The following is a 17,555-nucleotide window of genomic DNA, read 5'->3' on the forward strand; positions in this document are numbered from 1 at the left end:
CTAGAGACCTGGGGACTCTTACTCACGGGGATGTGAGGATCGTCACTGGGCTGTTGTCAAGGAGCCACTGGCACTCCCACAGGACCATCAGCAAGTCCTGGCCAGTGCTACTGTCGCCCTCAGTTAAAGGCATCCTCCTGTAGCTTTTGTGTGTTTATTTCTGGGGACAAAGTTGAAGTCTCATTCTGAGGGGGGGGGGTTCTTTTAAAATTTGTTGTTTGTTTTCTTGAGGTGGGGAGGGAGAGGTAACATGCTGGTGCCCTTTTGGAGATCTCTTTGTGCTCTGGGTTCTGGGACCGGAACTCAGGTCTCGGGCTCTCGGCAGAAAGCACCTTTAGCTGCTGAACCACCTTGCTGGTCCTCTTCTAGACGTTTCTACGTGCACAGGTATCTTGGTTTACTATGCAATGTTGTGACTACAGCCTTGTTGTGTTATGATGTTCTCCTAAACTGTATGACTAGAAATGCTCCCAAGCCATTACAACCCCCGCCGAATAACCGAGTTACAGGAGAGGCGATGAGACGTGCTATTTTAATCTTCCTTTAGTCACTGGGTTCGTATCTCCAGCTATTATCAGCCACGCTCTCATGACTCATTTCAGAGCAGAAGTCTTGATCTGCACTTGGATTTTTTCCCCCCTTCAATGGATAGAGTCCATGTTTTCCCCATTACATACTGAGGTGTTCAAGATTGCTTCAGTGTTCTCACACGAGAGATGTATGCCTGCCTCTGTTCCATGAGCAAAAGCTGGCCCGGCAGAGCCAGGACTTTTAGAATGGGACTGTTTCCTCTTGTTTGGTTTCCTCTCTGTTGACAGTCCTCATCTGTCCCCGGTTCCCACGTGGGTACACAGGACAGCCAGGCTGGGTTGGCTTTTCCCTGATTTTACCCCAACCGCAGAAAGCTGTGCATGTTCCCACGGCCGCCCCTTTGTCCAAACTATGGAAAACTGGCCTTTTCTTTTCTTATAACTGGCATGAGCTGTGTTTGGGTCAGGAGCCCAACACAAACTACAAAGAGTGACCTCAACCCAGGGAACTTGAGAAACATCTAGATAACACTGTTAGGAAATTGTTCCCTCACAGGAACTGGCATTTGAAATATGCACTGGTTTTATGTATATTTTTATAGCACCCGAACTAGTGTAATGGGGAGAAAACTGCATTAGCTTTCACCAGCCAACAGATTTAGCCTAGGGCTGGGCTGCAGCTCGCTTGGTGGAGTACTGTCCTAGCTTACACAGGTCCTGGGTTTGCTCCCTAACACTGCGTAAACCAAGCCTGGTGTTTCATACCTGTGATCTCAGAACGTGGGAAGTGGAGGCAGGAGGATCGGAAGTCCAAGGTCATCATTGGCTATGTCATGTGTTTGAGGGCAGACTGAAAGATATGAGACTCTATCTCAAAAACACACAAACATGTTTTGACTTGAGTATTTCAATAAGATACTCCAGAGCTGTGGACATAGTTCATTGGCTGTGGGCATAGTTCATTGGCTGTGGGCATAGTTCAGTGGCTGTGGGGCATAGTTCAGTGGCTGTGGAGCATAGTTCAGTGGCTGTGGAGCATAGTTCAGTGGCTGTGGGCATAGTTCAGTGGCTGTGGGCATAGTTCAGTGGCTGTGGACATAGTTCATGGCTGTGGCATAGTTCAGTGGCTGTGGACATAGTTCAGTGGCTGTGGGGCATAGTTCAGTGGCTGTGGACATAGTTCATTGGCTATGGGCATAGTTCAGTGGCTGTGGGGCATAGTTCAGTGGCTGTGGGGCATAGTTCAGTGGCTGTGGGCATAGTTCAGTGGCTGTGGGCATAGTTCAGTGGCTGTGGGCATAGTTCAGTGGCTGTGGACATAGTTCAGTGGCTGTGGGCATAGTTCAGTGGCTGTGGGCATAGTTCAGTGGCTGTGGGCATAGTTCAGTGGCTGTGGGCATAGTTCAGTGGCTGTGGACATAGTTAGTTTCAGTGGCTGTGGACATAGTTCAGTGGCTGTGGACATAGTTCAGTGGCTGTGGACATAGTTCAGTGGCTGTGGACATAGTTCAGTGGCTGTGGACATAGTTCAGTGGCTGTGGGCATAGTTCAGTGGCTGTGGGCATAGTTCAGTGGCTGTGGGCATAGTTCAGTGGCTGTGGGCATAGTTCAGTGGCTGTGGACATAGTTCAGTGGTAGAGAACTTGTTTAGCATGCTGAGGTCGAGGGTTCAATCTCTATCACCTAACAAAATAAGTAAATAAAAATAAGGTAACTGAGGGTTGAAGAGATGGCTCAGTGGTTAAGAGCAAAGACTGCTCTTCTAGAGACCCCGAATTTGGTTTCTAACACCCATGTCAGGTAGCTCACAACTACCAATAACTCTAACTCTTCTGGCCTTCCAGTGTGCCTGCGCTCACGTACATGTACACGTGTACACACACACACACACACACACACACACACACACACACACACACACACACACTTAAAATAAATCTCTATAAAAACAGGGCAGACCGATTTCAGCCCATTCATTCACTTGCCACTCTCAGTAACAGGGCTCCAAGCGTAAAAAGAAAAGAAGTGAGAGAGTTCACAGTTGGGATGGCAGATTTGCACAAATGTACGTAATGTGATAATGAGTGATTCGGAGGGAATACAAATGCAGGAGGAGGGGTCCTCTTCTGCCTATGAAAAGAAAGCTGGTTACTACAAACTGTACACCACCCAGACCTAAAGGCCATCCAGGTGTTTATCCAGTTGTCTGAACACTGTTCCAGCGGCTGGCAGAGCTGGGCAGCTTCCTGCGGTTGAGACTGGAGTTGATTCTAGATTGCAATGATGCTGAAACCACGAGACACAAGAGGATTTTCACCCTCTCATTATTGCCTGGTAATTTCGAGGAGGGATTTTTCTGGCTGTGTTATCGTCTGTCCTTCTACCTAAATGCGGAGGTTACAGCCCCAGAGCTGGTTTGGAAACAGCTCACTCAGCAATGCAGGGAGAGCCGAAAGGGTGTGGCCTTCACCTGCAGGTGACTCTTGGTTGTGAAGAAGGAGGGAGGAGGGCAGGTAGGTGACTCTGATGTGGAGAAGGGGGTGGAGGACAGGAAAGCCTCATCTCCTTTTACTGATTCACATAGGCAAGGCATTGAAAGTGCATCAGGACACCCAATCCCAGATTTACTCTACCATTCAGAGGACACTACCATCCATATCTCAACGTATCTCTCTACATCACTTCAATCTAGCTAATGATTGATCAGTTATCTAGCTAACAAGCCAACTTCCAGAAGGATTTTTGAGCAAGGACTATTTGACACAATAGAACTCTTTGTTCACAGGGGACAGGGAAACTTTTTTTTTCTTTTCAGAAAGGACTCATATTTTTTTGTGATGAGTAATCTTGATTGTGTAGAATCATCGAGAGAACAAACCGTGGGTCTGTCTGTAGGAGAAGTTCTAGACTGGATTAATTGAGTAGGAAGACCCGCCCTGAATGTGGGCATCACAATCCAATGGACTGGGGTTTCAGACCGAAAGAAGCAAGTTGAGCATCAGCATTCATAACTCTCTGCTTCCTGGCTGCGGACGCAACATGATCAGGGGCTCCATATTCCTGCTGCTGTGATGGACTGTATCAAGTAAACCCTCCCTTCCTGGGGCCTGGAGAGATGGAGTCATGGTTAAGAGCACTTGCTGCCTCTGCAGAGGCTTAGTTCCCAGCACCCACATGGCAGCGCACTAGCAGCAACGAGAAAAGTGACTAATGCACTCTTCCCAGGGCTTTGCTTAGGAAAAACAGCCACAGTCCACGGCAGTGGGAAGAACTTTTAGGGGATTTCCAGAAGTCTTCCAAAGGGACAAATGCACATTAATAGGAAAGTGAAAAATCAAATTGTGATGTGAAGCAGGAAAGGGCAGTCCAAGCACCCTATGGGGCAGGGGGTTAGCGGATTCCTGGCAAGTGGAGACCATCTGGAAGGGAGGCAGCCAGAAGACAAGCTTTAAACGCAGTGTGGACTTCAGCAGGCAGACTTGGTGGCCGGAGTCCTTTCAGGAGGATGATGCAGGCGACTCATTCTCAAGGGGAGCAAGTGAGACATTTGTGACGATGCTTGGGTTGGGACGGCCAAGGCTGTGGTGGCATCAGGGACCTGAGAGAAGCTCAAGGAGGTGGCTACTGTCTGAGTTTGGTTTGTTTCCTCCAAAACTGGTGATGCTGAGAAGGGATGGGAGCTAAAGACTGACACCTTTCTCACAGGACTGGATTAGTCCCCTCCCCCAACCAAGGACAGATGACACAGTAGGACTGTAAGCCTGTAACCTGCATGGCACACAGAAAGCTGAGGTAGGAGTTCAAGATCAGCCCAGGCGGCAAAGCCAGCAGCAGGCCAGTTTGAGACTTCACTGCAAAACAAAAGGAAACAACATCAACAAAAAAGCAGCAGACAGCGATGAAGTGAGACAGCCGCTCTCAGTTTGTCACTTCCTCCTGAAGTGCCCACTTCTCACCCTCACCCCATCACAGAGCAAGATGACGCCTTCCACGTCCCACGATGACCCCAAGACCCCACGATGACCGGATGGGGGCCGCGCCATCTAGGCTTTCCCAGCCTCTAGAACCACGAGCCCAAAGAAATCTCTCTATAAATTATTCAGATTCAAGTATTCTGTCACAGCAACAGAAGACAGAGACAAAGAGGAAGAAAGGGGAAAGGTGACATTTCTTGACGGGACTGCTGGAGAACTGCATCATGGGAGGCAAAATTAGGAATGAAGAAAAGCAGTGTGTGTGTGTGTGTGTGTGTGTGTGTGTGTGTGTGTGTGCAGGCCTCTGTGACGTCTGCCTTAGAGCAGTGCTTGGGCATCTTGGCAGGATTCTGGGACCTTCGTCCAGCCACATCCCTCCCATGAAGATGATGTGCCTTGGGGACTCTGCCGTCCCCCACTGAACATGAAGCCCTTTAACTTCACATGTGACTCATGTTTGCAGAGGCATGGCTGGACAGCCTGTTTGTGCCGTGATGCAATGGACGTGTGTCCCATGGAAAAAATGAAAAAGTCATCCCAGCAGGGCGCCAGGGCGCAGTTGAGGAAATCCTGGGATGTGTCATCTGTGCAGTGCTAGAAGGTCACCAGAGCACTGGGCGGCCCAGCAGCAACTCTGTTCTTGAAATGTCACCAGGAGGTGGGGCGTCGTGTTCCGGGCACAGATCAAGTGTCTGGTGTCTCAGGGACGAAGCAGAGAGCCAAGCGAGCTGAGCCCTAAGGTGATGGCTTCGCCTGGAAATGTGTTCCCACAGAGCCCTGGGCATCACGGTTCTCCCACCACAGCGCTGAATCAGCTGTGTCAGGAAAGCATCATGCCTGACCCCAAGGTGACTGTGGCTATTTCTCTTTCATCCTCATCCAAAGTTCTGTTTCCTGCTCCACCCTTCAGCCATGTGAATTTCCAATGGGAGTTAGGAGTGCTCGGGGTGGGTAGGGCACCCTTCCAGCACCCTCTCCATGACTGTGTCCTGATGTAGCAGAGCCGTGACGTGACCAACAACCAGGACTTTGCTCTTGGGCAGCAGGAACAAAAAAGCAAAATATTTTAGCAAAAATATATTACGCGCTCTTGATTGTTTCCCCTCGAGATACAAGGCCTTTATTGTTAAACTGGCTGGATATCACATGCTACAAAATTCAGAAGACATCAAAATGTTCAGGGTGAAAGGTAAATGTACATCCCTCCTCCCACCGACTCATTCAGTTAGTTCCTCCTGGGGCTGTAATGACCTCTCTGGGTTCGGTTTTCGGCGTCTCCTACATACAACTCTCATATGTTAAGGTCCACTCCCCTTAGCAAACATCGGCATTGTGAGTACTGCCCTCATCACTCCCTGCTCTCTTGTCACGTGATTAGCTGCTACTGGCCTCAGGAGGGGGCGCCAAGGTCAAGGGCAGAGAGCCTGACATCTGGAAGGCACGCCCTCTCTCCCGCTGCTCTTCATTTGCCTTCTGCTCTTTTGTTTGGTGAGGCTGGGAACCTTAGAGCGTGGCTGGGACACCTGAGAAACCATTCTCTCTGGGTTCTGGAAAGGGATAGTACCCATTTCATTAGAGGTCATTGCTTAAAAATGCCAGCCGTAGCTCAGGATGACAGCTTCCTAAGTCTCCTAATTTCTCCTTGTCTGTCTGTTTCTAAAGCCTCAGTGCATTGGGTTTCCAGAGCAGGACCCCACAAGTCCTTCGACTTACATGTGTGTTTTCCCAAATAACAGCTAATTCATAGGGTCTATTGTGGTCTGGTTCTGTCAGTTCTAAGATGCAGGCCTGAGGGCCTGCACAGGGGTCCTGGGAGGTCCAAGCATCCTGAGAAAAAAGGTTGATGCTGTCTTTCCCTGTATGAACAGTCTGCATGTCTGGCTGGCCTCATCCGGGACAGCTGCTGCATGACTTTCAACCCCTGATTTGAATCTGTGCACACAAGTAGACAGGGCAGCCTTTACCTTGGGATGTGTTGGCAGGTGCTTGAGCTCCCACGCAGCCGGCTAGCTCTGGAGGGCTGAGCCCTGCCCAGTGCTGGTGGGGAAGGCTCCTTGTTCTCCGCCACTTTCCTCAAGGCCTCAGGCTTCCTTCCTGTACATCTGCTCCCTCAAGGGTATTAGAAGTGGCTGCTTCTGCTGTGGGAAGGTTTCTCAAACCCTGTGAATAACTCCCTCCTCTCCTTCAGGCCTTTTTTGGTTTTTCGAGACAGGGTTTCTCTGTGTAGCTTTGCGCCTTTCCTGGAACTCACTTGGTAGCCCAGGCTGGCCTTGAACTCACAGAGATCCGCCTGGCTCTGCCTCCCGAGTGCTGGGATTAAAGGCGTGCGCCACCACCGCCTGGCGTCTTTGTTAAACAACAAAGTTTCTTGGTTTTATATAAGATTGCTGTCTCCCATAGCCTGTGAGAGCCTTAAACTCACTATGCAGCTGAGGATGACCTTGGTGGGGTTTGTTTGTTTATTTTGTGGCGGTTTTTTGTCGTTGTTGTTATTGTTCATTTTGGGGTTTTTTTGTTGTTGTTGTTTTGTTTTTGAGACAGAGTCTCACTATGTATATTCCTGGTTGGCCTAGAACTCACTCTGTAGACCAGGATGAGCTCACACAGATTCACCTACTTTTGCCTTCTGAGTGTGGGGCTTAAAGGGACCTACTACTGTGCCAGGCGACCTTGACTTTTGAACCTCTGACCTCTGTTTTCAAGGGCTGGGATCACAGGCATGTGTCAGGTGTCACCCCGCCTAGCCTACTTTTTTGCAGTGCTGGGAACAGAGTCTCGTGCGCGCTAAGCAAGACCTCTGTCGGCCCGGCCACACCCCCAGGACCTGCTTAGTATTCCTCCTAACTCCCTGCATTCGAATTCATTGAGCGCCAGCTGTTTGTTTTGTCCACAGCTGCAGCTGTTACCCAAGCATGTAGAGTAGTGCCCGGCACACAGTAGGTGCCTAATAAATAGAATGCTCCAGGTTTGAGGGGTCCTGGACTGACCACTTCCTCCTCTCTCTTACTCTTGGGCCAGGAAACTGCTACCCACTGCCACCACAAGGGAAAGACCTGCTTGGTCCTCCATGAAAACAGTGTCTTCCTACTTTTTGTAATCTCCAAGTAACCCCTTTTCCTCTCTTTCCGGAATTTTTTTCTCTTGCCAGCTTTAACATTTGTTTCATCCGCACCCCCCCTCCCCAATAAAAAGAAACCAGGCTTGTTGTAAAATGAGAGCCTGTGACTCTAAGGACATTTCCATTCACGTACGATACCTTCTGTGGCTGCTTCTCTGCCCCAAAAGGTGATAGTAAGACCCAGCCACCATTCAGAGGTTTGTGCAACTCACTGAGTTGAAACACACGGAGCTGGCCGTGTTCAGTCATTCTGACCCACACAATGGCAACCTTCTACGGTTCAAGCCCGGCGATTTTAGTCTCCGAGGAGGCCATCCTATGCACAACACTTGCCGGCTTATTCTTTTTCACGAGCTCCATCAGTACCACTTACCCGTCCTCCTCTGTTCTGGAACCCCTCTTGAGCTCGCATTAACAGCACAAATAATTCATAAGCATTAGCAAGCCAGCGGGGATCCCTGCCACTCAATCACTGTCCAGATTTCCTGAGTCTTGATGGGAATGACTGATGGTCTGTGGTGATTTTTCCAGGAAACTCTTCCCACTGATTCCCCCAACCAATGGCTGCTTTGCAGTGTTGGGCACTGGATACTCGGCACACACGGTGTCTTGGGGCCGCTGCTCACCGTGCTTGCTGCTCACACCGCACTCCTCCTCTCACCAGCGGTGAACAACATTTAGCCTGCTGTGTATCTTCCTCTGCCATGAAATCATCCCCCCCCCTCCCCGGTTTGCTGTTTGGGGTTTTGGATTTCTGTGCCAGCACCATTAAGACAAAGAGCAAATGAACTTTTGGAGCTAAACTGTCGAAGGGCCGTTCCAGCAAACAGCAGCAGCACGGAGTCCTGAGGGGGGTCTGTGGACAGTGTGTCTCCACTAAGCTGTGACCCCGCCCCCCAAATGACTGTCCAGGGACACCATCTATCTACACGGATCTCTTGGGCCTGGCCTCATTCTCTGGGGCTCAGAACAGCCCTATTCACAACTGTGCCTCATTTGCTTTTAGAGCTGGCTAAATTCAACTGTGAAGATTACATGTCCACCCAAAAGCCCCATTCACATAAGATGGGGCATGCAGACGACTATAAGATCACCTGTCATTGAGGCTAATAACATCATGCCAATCCAGCTGCACCAGATTAAAAAGGCTGGACTTGAATATTTTGGCCCCAAGAACAAAACAGTAACAGGAGACCAGGACGTTAAAAGTAATCCACAGCCTACAGAATACATCAAACCAGGGCGGGCGGCGGGCGGGGTGGGAGGAGTGGGGGGGATGGGGAGGCACACAAAAGACAGACCGAAATGACAGTCTCCGCTACTCATCCATCAACGGCTATCTCCTTTACACAGGGTGACAGACCATAAAACCTGACACTCCACTATGAGGTCAATGGGCTTGCCTTCAAATCCTCCCCAGTGTGTCACCAATATGAACCACCACCACCCCTCACACACACACACACATACCCCCCTCACCCCCCACCCCCACCCCATCACCAGCTGTGAACCCACCCCAATTGTTTTCAGTGACACTGAGCTGAAAGCCAACAGCAAAACCTCCTATTATAAGGATTGAAGAAAGAATTCATGGAAAACATTGGCCACATTTGAACTTAATCACAGCAGTTAAGATATACACAAGACAAAAAATTAATCTTTCGTGTATTTATTTGGGGGAGGATTTTTGAGACAGGGTCTCTCTATAAAGCCCTGGCTGTCCTGGAACTCGCTCTGTAGACCAAGCTGGCCTAGAACTCACAGAGACCTGCCTGCCTCTGCCTCCAGTGCTGGGATTAAAGATGTGCACCACCATGCCTAGGTTTTTCATGTGTTTCCTATCACAAGCACAGATACAAGACTTTAATCAACTTTAAAAACCAAACAAGCATGGAAACAGGGCACACCACCACTCCTGGTTTCAAAACTTTATGGTTTGCACTTTTGGTGAGTGTGTCCACGCAGCGTTTCCACAATTTATTGTTTTCAGTATTCTCGTTCATCATTGTTTTCCTGTTGCAGCATACTTGTAAACACATTTGAAATTACAGTTTTATTTATTTCTATGTATGCATGTGCAAACACGCAGAGGTCAGAGGATAACTTACTTACAGGAGTCAGACTTCCACATCATGTAAGGCTTGGTGACTGACTGAACTCAGGTCACAAAGCTTGGCTGCAAGTGCCTTTACCACTGAACTGTATCAAGGACCCAGAGAGATCTAGTTGTGATCATTATTTCCATGAATGTATCGGAACACAACCACTACCCTCCCTCTGAGCATCTGCTTTGTTTCCAGTTGGAGAAAAGGATTCTTTTATTATGTTCCTGATTCTGTTATGAAATATTCATTGAAAAAAAAAATCTTACTGGGTGGTGGTGCTGCTTTAATCCCAGCACCTGGGAGGGGTTGATCTCTGAGTTCGAGGCCAGCCTGGGCTACAGAGCGAGTTCCAGAACAACCAAGGCTACACAGAGAAACCCTGTCTCAAAAAGCAAAACAAAAATAATCTTTAAGGCTTTAAGATTCACAGCTATTTTCTAGCTCAAATCCGAGAGCATTGCTTAAGCAATGATGAGCAGAGAAAAGGTAACAGTTTTACTTCAGCCGACTTCAACTGGACAGCTCTAAGAATTCCCGGATGCCTCACCTTAGTAGTCCGTGTTATGAGAGGATGACAGATAATTAAGATAGGCACTTCAGAAATAACTCTTGGGGCGGGGCTTCTAGTTCAGCAGCAGAGTTTCGTGCTTACTGTGCGCAAAGCCCTGGATTCAAGCCTCAGCAAGGGGGAAAATATTTAAAGTGGACTGAATAAATTCACGTTCTTTTTTTTTTTTTTTCAGTCCCCACACGCCCCCGGATCCAAGCGTAGGCATTTGCATTATTTAGGGCACAGAGAGCGCAAGGCTCTGGTAGCAGATCACACAGCAGCTGGTAGAGGACAGAGTGTGCCGTCAGCTGACTCTGAATTCCAGGTCTTCCCACCATGCTTGGGGGAGGAGGGTTACCCAGCACTGCCTGCCTGGAGGCAGAAAGCTAAGTATGGGATGGCCAGGTGGGACTCAGTGGGCAGCCTCACCAACCCCTCCAGGGGGCTTTTCCTTCCGGATTCTGGGCTCCCCAGGCTCCGAGCATGCCCAGTGCTTTCCAAGCCGGTCCGAATAGTGCTGCCACGGCGTCGTGGCTCCAGGTTTTGCTTACGATCCTAGGCGGGGCCAGGACAGTGCAGCCCCTGGAACTCCGGGCTCTGTCGGAATTCCCCGGACGCGGCGCTCCATCGGCGTCCCTAGCTGTGCGCTACCTTGGGACCCGGATCAGGATCTAAGCCAGGAAATCAGGCTCGGTCGAGGGCCCCATGGTGGCATGGGCACAAAAGGTTCTCGGGACATCTGGCACCCAGGTCCGACCATAGGGTCCTACCCATCTCTCCATCCTTTTGTTAACATCTTCATTCAACAAAACGTTCTTAGTTCGTGCCCAGTTGTTTGGAGGCTAGGTCTCTTGAGAGGCGGAGCTACCGAACTGACACTGAAGCTAGGGACTCCTTAAGGGGGGATCTAAGTCAAGAGAAACAGCCAGTAACCGACGCCATCTGCCCCTCTGCCCTCTTTCCCGTGTCATAGGCACAAAACGTGCGCTCCTTGTTTTGGGACTGGCTTTTCCGTCCTAGGAAAGCTTCCTCATTTAGTTGCATGACTGAATGGTATTTGTCACCTGATCCGGCTGTTCCACCAGCTCTCACCGGGCCACCCCCTAGCCTTCTTGCCCGGCTCTTTTTCCCTGTTCTTAAGAATTTATCACCTCACACACTGCGTTGCTTGCGGACCTGTTGTTTGTTGCGAGAGACTCCCTTCCAAACTCCCAGCAAGGGAACAGAATTTTTGTCTAAATATTAAGTGTGAAGAACGTAAGTAACTGTTAAATGGATAAGTGATACAAGCTTAGAAGGCGATAACGGACGTGGAGTGTGGACAAGAGGCCAGGTCTAGTTTAGAAAGGTAGCCAGAAAGGCCTCTCCTACGAAAGGTACCTGTGCGGTGAGAGGGCGCCGGGCAGCAGCAAAGCTGGGGAAAAGACGTCCCACCCCGAGGGAAAGGCAGTGCAAACGCCCCGAGGCGAGTCAAGTTCAGAGGGTTTGATGGAGAGGAAAGTGCACTCAGAGCGCAGGAAGGCAGGTGTGGGAGGAGGCGGAAGAGGCCGGCAGGAACGCCCGCCAGCTAGAGGCCCTGCAGGCCTCGGGACCAGCTAACCAGCTTAGCGTCCTAGGACCCGCCAAGGAGCGCTGCGCTGGAGTCAGCGCGACCCCCAACTCAGCCACGGAGCCCCGTGCAAGCTTGCTGTCATTTCAAAGATCCATTGAGCGCCAAGCCCTTGCCATTCCTAGGCATGCAATCCCGGAGAGCCAGGCACACAGTAGGTGGTCAATAAATGCTTAAGGTATGAATGGCGGCGTGCGTGAGCCGGGGTCGCGGAGGTCTGCGGGAGTTCGGCAGGTGGCCCGCGGGGGCGCGTGGCAGTGTCTCCCGAGCCTGCCCCGGGCCCGCCCCTGTCCCGGGTCCCCCCGCCCCGCGCGCGGGCCCGTCGCGGCCACAGCCGGGCCGGCGGGAGCCGCCCGCGGGCTGCACTGGGCATGCTCAGACGGCGGCCAGGTCGCGGCGCGAGCGAGCTTCCGCGCCGCCCGCCCGCGCGACCTACCTGGGCGCCCGGCGCCCCCGGATGCTGCAGGTATGGGCGGCTGAGACCTCCGCGGGGCGGGCTGGGGCGCAGGCTGAGGCGATCGGGGACACTCGGGGCGCCACCCACCCCCACCCCGCCCGGGGCGCGGCGGACACGCGGAGGACTAGCGGGAAGGCTGGCAGCCCCGGGTCTCCGCGCCACGTCGGGCATCCGGGGGGAGGGGGGGTGCAGGCCCGGATCACCTGGCGGGGCTGGGGCGGGGCTGGGGCGGGGGCGGCGCAGGACTGGGCGTTCAGGACTCGGCGGCGCGGGCGTGGGCGTGCGCTCCAGACTAGCTGAGCTCTGGGCCCCGCGCCGCTGTATCCGCAGCCCAGCCGAGGGGGCGCACGGCCGCGGCGATCCAGCCCTCCGCGGCCCCCCGAGGCTCGCACCCACCCGGCGGGGGGGGACGACACAGATTCGCTTCCCGAAAGATGGCATTTCCTGGGCCTGGCACGAACTCCAGCGCCAAACCAATCCGCCCGTTCCGCGGGCGACCGGGTGGCTTCTCTGTTAACTTGCGGTGGTACTGCTGTGTTGTGCGGAGAGAGAACGCTCCCCGGAAGCCCTCGCCCCCGGTTGCTGCCACCCAAACTTATTACGGAACTTGCGGGTTGCCTTTAAAAAATTCATGAGAAGTTAAGACAACTTGGCACCTGGGTGTTCCGTGAAGGTGCAGGGAGCTTCTGATTGGGAAATGAGAGACCCAGCTAGGTTCAAGTTGGGCTGAACCCTTGGCCAGCTGGTGACCTTGGACGAGTCGTTTAACCTCTCTGATCCTCCATTTCCTCCCTTGCATGCAGGCGGTAATAATGCCCACCTCGCCTGGTTGGTGGTGGATTAAGTAGGATAAATGATGTGGAGGTGTTTGGCTCCGTGCCCAGCACAGAGCAAGCGAGCAGTTGGCATGATGTGATTTTAATTCAGTTAGAGACCCTCGTGGCTCCCATTTCGTCAGGAAATTAGAATTAGGCAAGCATTTTCGGAGCCTGTGTTTGTGCCCAGGAGAATGTCTGCCGAGGCTTTGGAAAAGCAACCCAACAGAGCAGTGGTGAGCAGAGAGCCTCTTATTTAAAGGCAGTGTGGAGTTCAGAAACTCCAGAAGTTGACACTTGGGTCCCACTTACAGAAGAACTATTTTTTGCGAGATGATCCGTCTTGCAAGTGTGGAAGCCCATGAACTGGAAAGCCTGGTTGGGAAGCTGCCTACGCTGCAAAGCTCCCAGGCCCAACCTTAAGTACTTGGATGGGGGTCAGTCAGCTTTGCGCCTTCTTTGCGGTGGGTGCCCCTTGTGCATGATGGGGGGTGCAGAGCAGCCTCCCTGGTCTTTGCGCAGTTGGTTCTAGCAGCAGCCCCCTTCCTGTGCTAACCAGGAATGCCTCCATGTATTATTGTCTGGGTTGAAGTGATTCCCCCCCCCCCTTTAGTAGACTCATTCGTGATAACCTCTGCTTTCTGTCTAGCCTGGGTTATCTGAGAATTTCATCTGGGGCCTTTCATGATAATATCGAACCTTTGCAGTTAGAGTCGTCTGGTGTCTATGGATCGTCTCATTTCGGTTTTACAGTTCTCCTGCGGAGGTTGGTGTCACTCCCATTTTAGAGAGGAGGAAAATGAGGCTAAGGGCGGGCACCTGTACCGTCCTGAGCATGACTGGGATGGAGGAACCCAAGGCTTCTTGGTTCTAGGGGCAGGGCTTTTTCTTCCGGAGAAGACGGCCGTGTGTGGTGTGGGAAGACCTCACATAAGATGTCTCTCCTGGTGATTAAATCAAGATCTAGACTGTATTGGGAACTGGGAGCCTTGCTGAGGTTGACTAGTTGAAAATTAACATCGGTAAGCTATTCTCTGACAGGGAATAGGCCGTTCTAGTTAAATATTCTAGTATATGAGCACTCCCATAAATCCCCACATACAGTTAATGGAATCCCAATCTGTCGAGAATTAGAATAGAAGAAGTCGTGCCTAATACTCTGTATTGATCTGGGTTGTCTCTGGTGATGTATCTTCTCCTCGGAAGACTAGTGTATGCAAATGAGACATGAATGGCGGACTGGAGGTCAGGTTACTGAGGGCTTTGGGAAGAGCTGAGGCGTGCTTTTGAGCAGATGTTTCTGTTTGACCACAGCGGGGCTGTTGGTAGGGAAGCATGGTGAATAGGCCAAGGGACCCCCAGCCTGGAATCCAGATTGCATTTCCCTCCAGCTCAAACTAGATCCTAGTGTGGTCCTGGGCTCCCAGCTTACCTAGGAGCCAAATCTAAGATCTCAGGTTGAAGCCCTCATTTTACCTGATCGCATAGCAAAGGTATGATAGCTTTTAATATGCTTGCTGAAGTCTCAACTCCCTGCTGCTGAGACAAGGTTGTAGGCTAGTCATATCCCAGGAAGAAGTTTGAGTTCTAGGTTGGTGTTCGGTCTCAGTCCTAGGATGGTAACTGCTCTCTGTTTTCGTTGGCTGTGACTTGAAAGTTTAATTACAGTGTTGTGCCCCACTCCCCAAAACACACACACACACACACACACACACACACACACACACACATATGTGAGCTAGCAAAGATTGAGACCAGAAGCAAGAGGACTTATTGTGGCCTTCCGAGCTACATTCAGATCCGTGAACGCAAGAGGCACTGTTTTCTAGAATGTGTATAACCTGCTGGAGGGACCGGAAGACATGAACACCCTCTTTCCTTCCAGTTCCAAGGGACTGGCATGTTGGGAAAGGACTGGTGATTTGCGGTCCCCTCTCTTGACCATAATCGCAGGGCTTACCTTCCTGCCCCAGTGGGTCCGTTCCTGGAAAGCAAAGGCTGGCCCTCTTTCTCTCCGCAGGCTCTGGCAGGGCTGGAATGCTGATGGTATTCTGCATACCCTAGCCTGGCTGAGCTGGTGGGCGTAGGGGCCCACCCTCTTCTCCCTTTCCCCTATCCTGCAGCCGAGAACGGACTGGATCACGTGCATACTGCTCATGTCGGGGTCCAGTGACGTCAGCTCCGATTTTACAGAGGTCTCCTGTCTTTTGACTGAGGAGACCCAGGGAAGCTTATCATAGGCCCCTGGCTGAAATCGGATCTGCCCATGACTTCTGGGACCCAGAAGTCTTGGCATCTCTAGAGTTTCTGCTAGAGTCAGCACCTGCAGTCACCTCTACCTCCAAGTGATCTGTCACCCCACGGCCCTCATAGGTGCAGGTCCAACAGCAAATGAGGATTTTGTTGTTGTCGTCGTTAAGTCTATACTGTGTGTGTCAGGCCCTCATGCCGCCAGAGCTGGAAGCTGAACTGGGCGGCGAAAGTGTGCACAGTGGGCTTGTCTGTCTCCACCGGCCCACCTTTCTCATAAGGGACACGAGGGGTGGCAGCCAGACGTCCACGCTGTGTTCGGTTTTTCTCCTCGCTGGGACCTGACAAATGCAGCTTACGTGGGGACAGTTCATTTGGGCTCCCACAGCATAGTTTGTTATGGCAGGGAAGTCAGGCCGGCCAGAGCTTCCGCTCTCTGGTCACCCTGGATCCACCACAGTCGGAAAGCAGAGAGGGATGACCGACCCCCGATGCTTGGCCCACTTCCTCCTTTTTGTGTCCTCTGGGACCCTGGGTCACGGGATGGTGCCAGCCACAATGTGAGTGGTCTTCCCACTTTAATTAAACTGATCTAGACAATGCCTGGCAGTCAGGCTGGCCCCCCTGTGTGATTTGAGATCCTGTCAAGTTGAAGGTCATTATTAAGTGCCAGGGGTGGTTGCCAGGAAGTACACGGGGATGGGTAATAAGTTACTTGCGTTGCGCCTCCAAGGTAGTTCGCCTTCAGAGTAATTGGGGTGCTCCCTGGTTGCTGAGTAAAGCAGGCCTGGCCATGTGCAAGGCTAAGTGCTGATTTTTCTTTTTTCCCTCTGCATTGGAGTGCCTTGTACCAGAGATGCCTCTGGGTGTCTCTTATTCCAAATTAATATGGCCACCAGGTGCTGCTTGAGTGCCTAGGCCTCACTCGCCGCTCTCTAGCCATGTTGCCTCCCCAGGAAGGCCGCATGGCAGGGAGGTGAGGGCTGAGCCCATCTCCCCTCCAGGTGTCTGTCCCTCAGCAGGTGATGCTTTCAGTGGCGGAGCCATCTTGGTAGCCAACAGAAGTGCCTGCTGGGCAGCTACCAAACCGGAGATCACAGGGAGTCCTGATGGCCATGGGTTGTTCTCCCTGACGCCGGGGTCAGCAGGACTCTGCTGACAACATTTTCTGAACCAAAGACTGGGCTCTCTCCTGTGAAAAAGAATGTTGGAGCAGGCGCTCTGAAAGAGGCGGCCCAGGAGGTGTTTGGATATTGAGAGAGTGGAATTTTTGAGGCAATGTGATGGTTTATGTGGAAAGTTAGGACACAGCTTTGGAACTGGGATAGTTCTGGAAACTGCAAGCCCCTAATAAACTGTCAGTATACATGTGCTATTTTTTCCCCCTTGGTTTTTTGAGACAGGGTTTCTCTGTGTAGCTTTGCGCCTTTCCTGGATCTCCCTCTGTATACAGCCCAGGCTGGCTTCGAATTCACAGAGATCCACCTGCCTCTGCCTCCGGAGTGCTGGGATTAAAGGTGTGCACCACCACCGGCTGGCTGTATACACGTGCTTTAACCAACGTGCAAGTGATGGGTTTTCAGGGCTGCATCTCTGGTTCTGAAGCACGGGGTCCCCCTCTGCCTCTAAGACTTAGTACCTCCCATTTCACAGATGCATTGAACAAACGAGGCCGAGAGATGGCAGTGACTTCCCAGAAGGCCCCACAGCCGCATGGTGGGGACTGGAACCCGCATCCGTCCCCTAGAGTGAATATTCACCTGTAAAGCAAAAATCATCACAGAACTTGACTTCTCTTAAACAGGCTTTCTTAAACGAGCTAAGGAGCCACTGAAGTCTGAGACAGTGAGAGTGATTCCCTCCCGCCCCGCTTTGGGATGGGGCTCTTGCAGTCTCTGCTCAGTTGCTGGGTGCTGGGTGAAGGCCCACTCCCGAGTCAAGCCCCGGGTTCCCTTCCTCAGGACTCAGGTCCTGGAGGGCTTTGCTGGCTGCAGTGCTGTGTTTATGAGCTGAGATAGGCGTGGGCGTGGGGTGGAGCCCTGGCTTCTGTACCCTCCTCCTTTAGATGAGTCAGCTTTGAGGGCCAGACCAGCCAGCAGCAGCTCCCTGGCAGCCGTCCCCTGCCCACTCTGGGCACACAGCTTGAC

General features: G+C 51.9%; 1 protein-coding gene across 4 annotated transcripts in view; it reads left to right on the forward strand.

The window, feature by feature from the left end:
• Positions 1–17,555, forward strand: part of Ptpn3 (protein tyrosine phosphatase non-receptor type 3) — a 163,238-nt gene that overhangs the window by 27,240 nt on the left and 118,443 nt on the right. The window contains exon 1 of one of the 4 annotated variants that reach the window (XM_028883001.2): positions 11,831–12,064. The exons of 1 other annotated variant lie outside the window; for it this stretch is intronic. The gene's annotated coding sequence lies outside the window, so the exon portion shown is untranslated. Of the gene's footprint in view, positions 1–11,830; positions 12,065–12,252; positions 12,353–17,555 lie in introns of those variants that run through there. 2 more of the 4 variants (XM_028883002.2, XM_028883000.2) reach the window with 2 other exon arrangements.

Source organism: Peromyscus leucopus, chromosome 2, assembly GCF_004664715.2.
Source record: "Peromyscus leucopus breed LL Stock chromosome 2, UCI_PerLeu_2.1, whole genome shotgun sequence".
NCBI lineage: Eukaryota > Metazoa > Chordata > Mammalia > Rodentia > Cricetidae > Peromyscus > Peromyscus leucopus.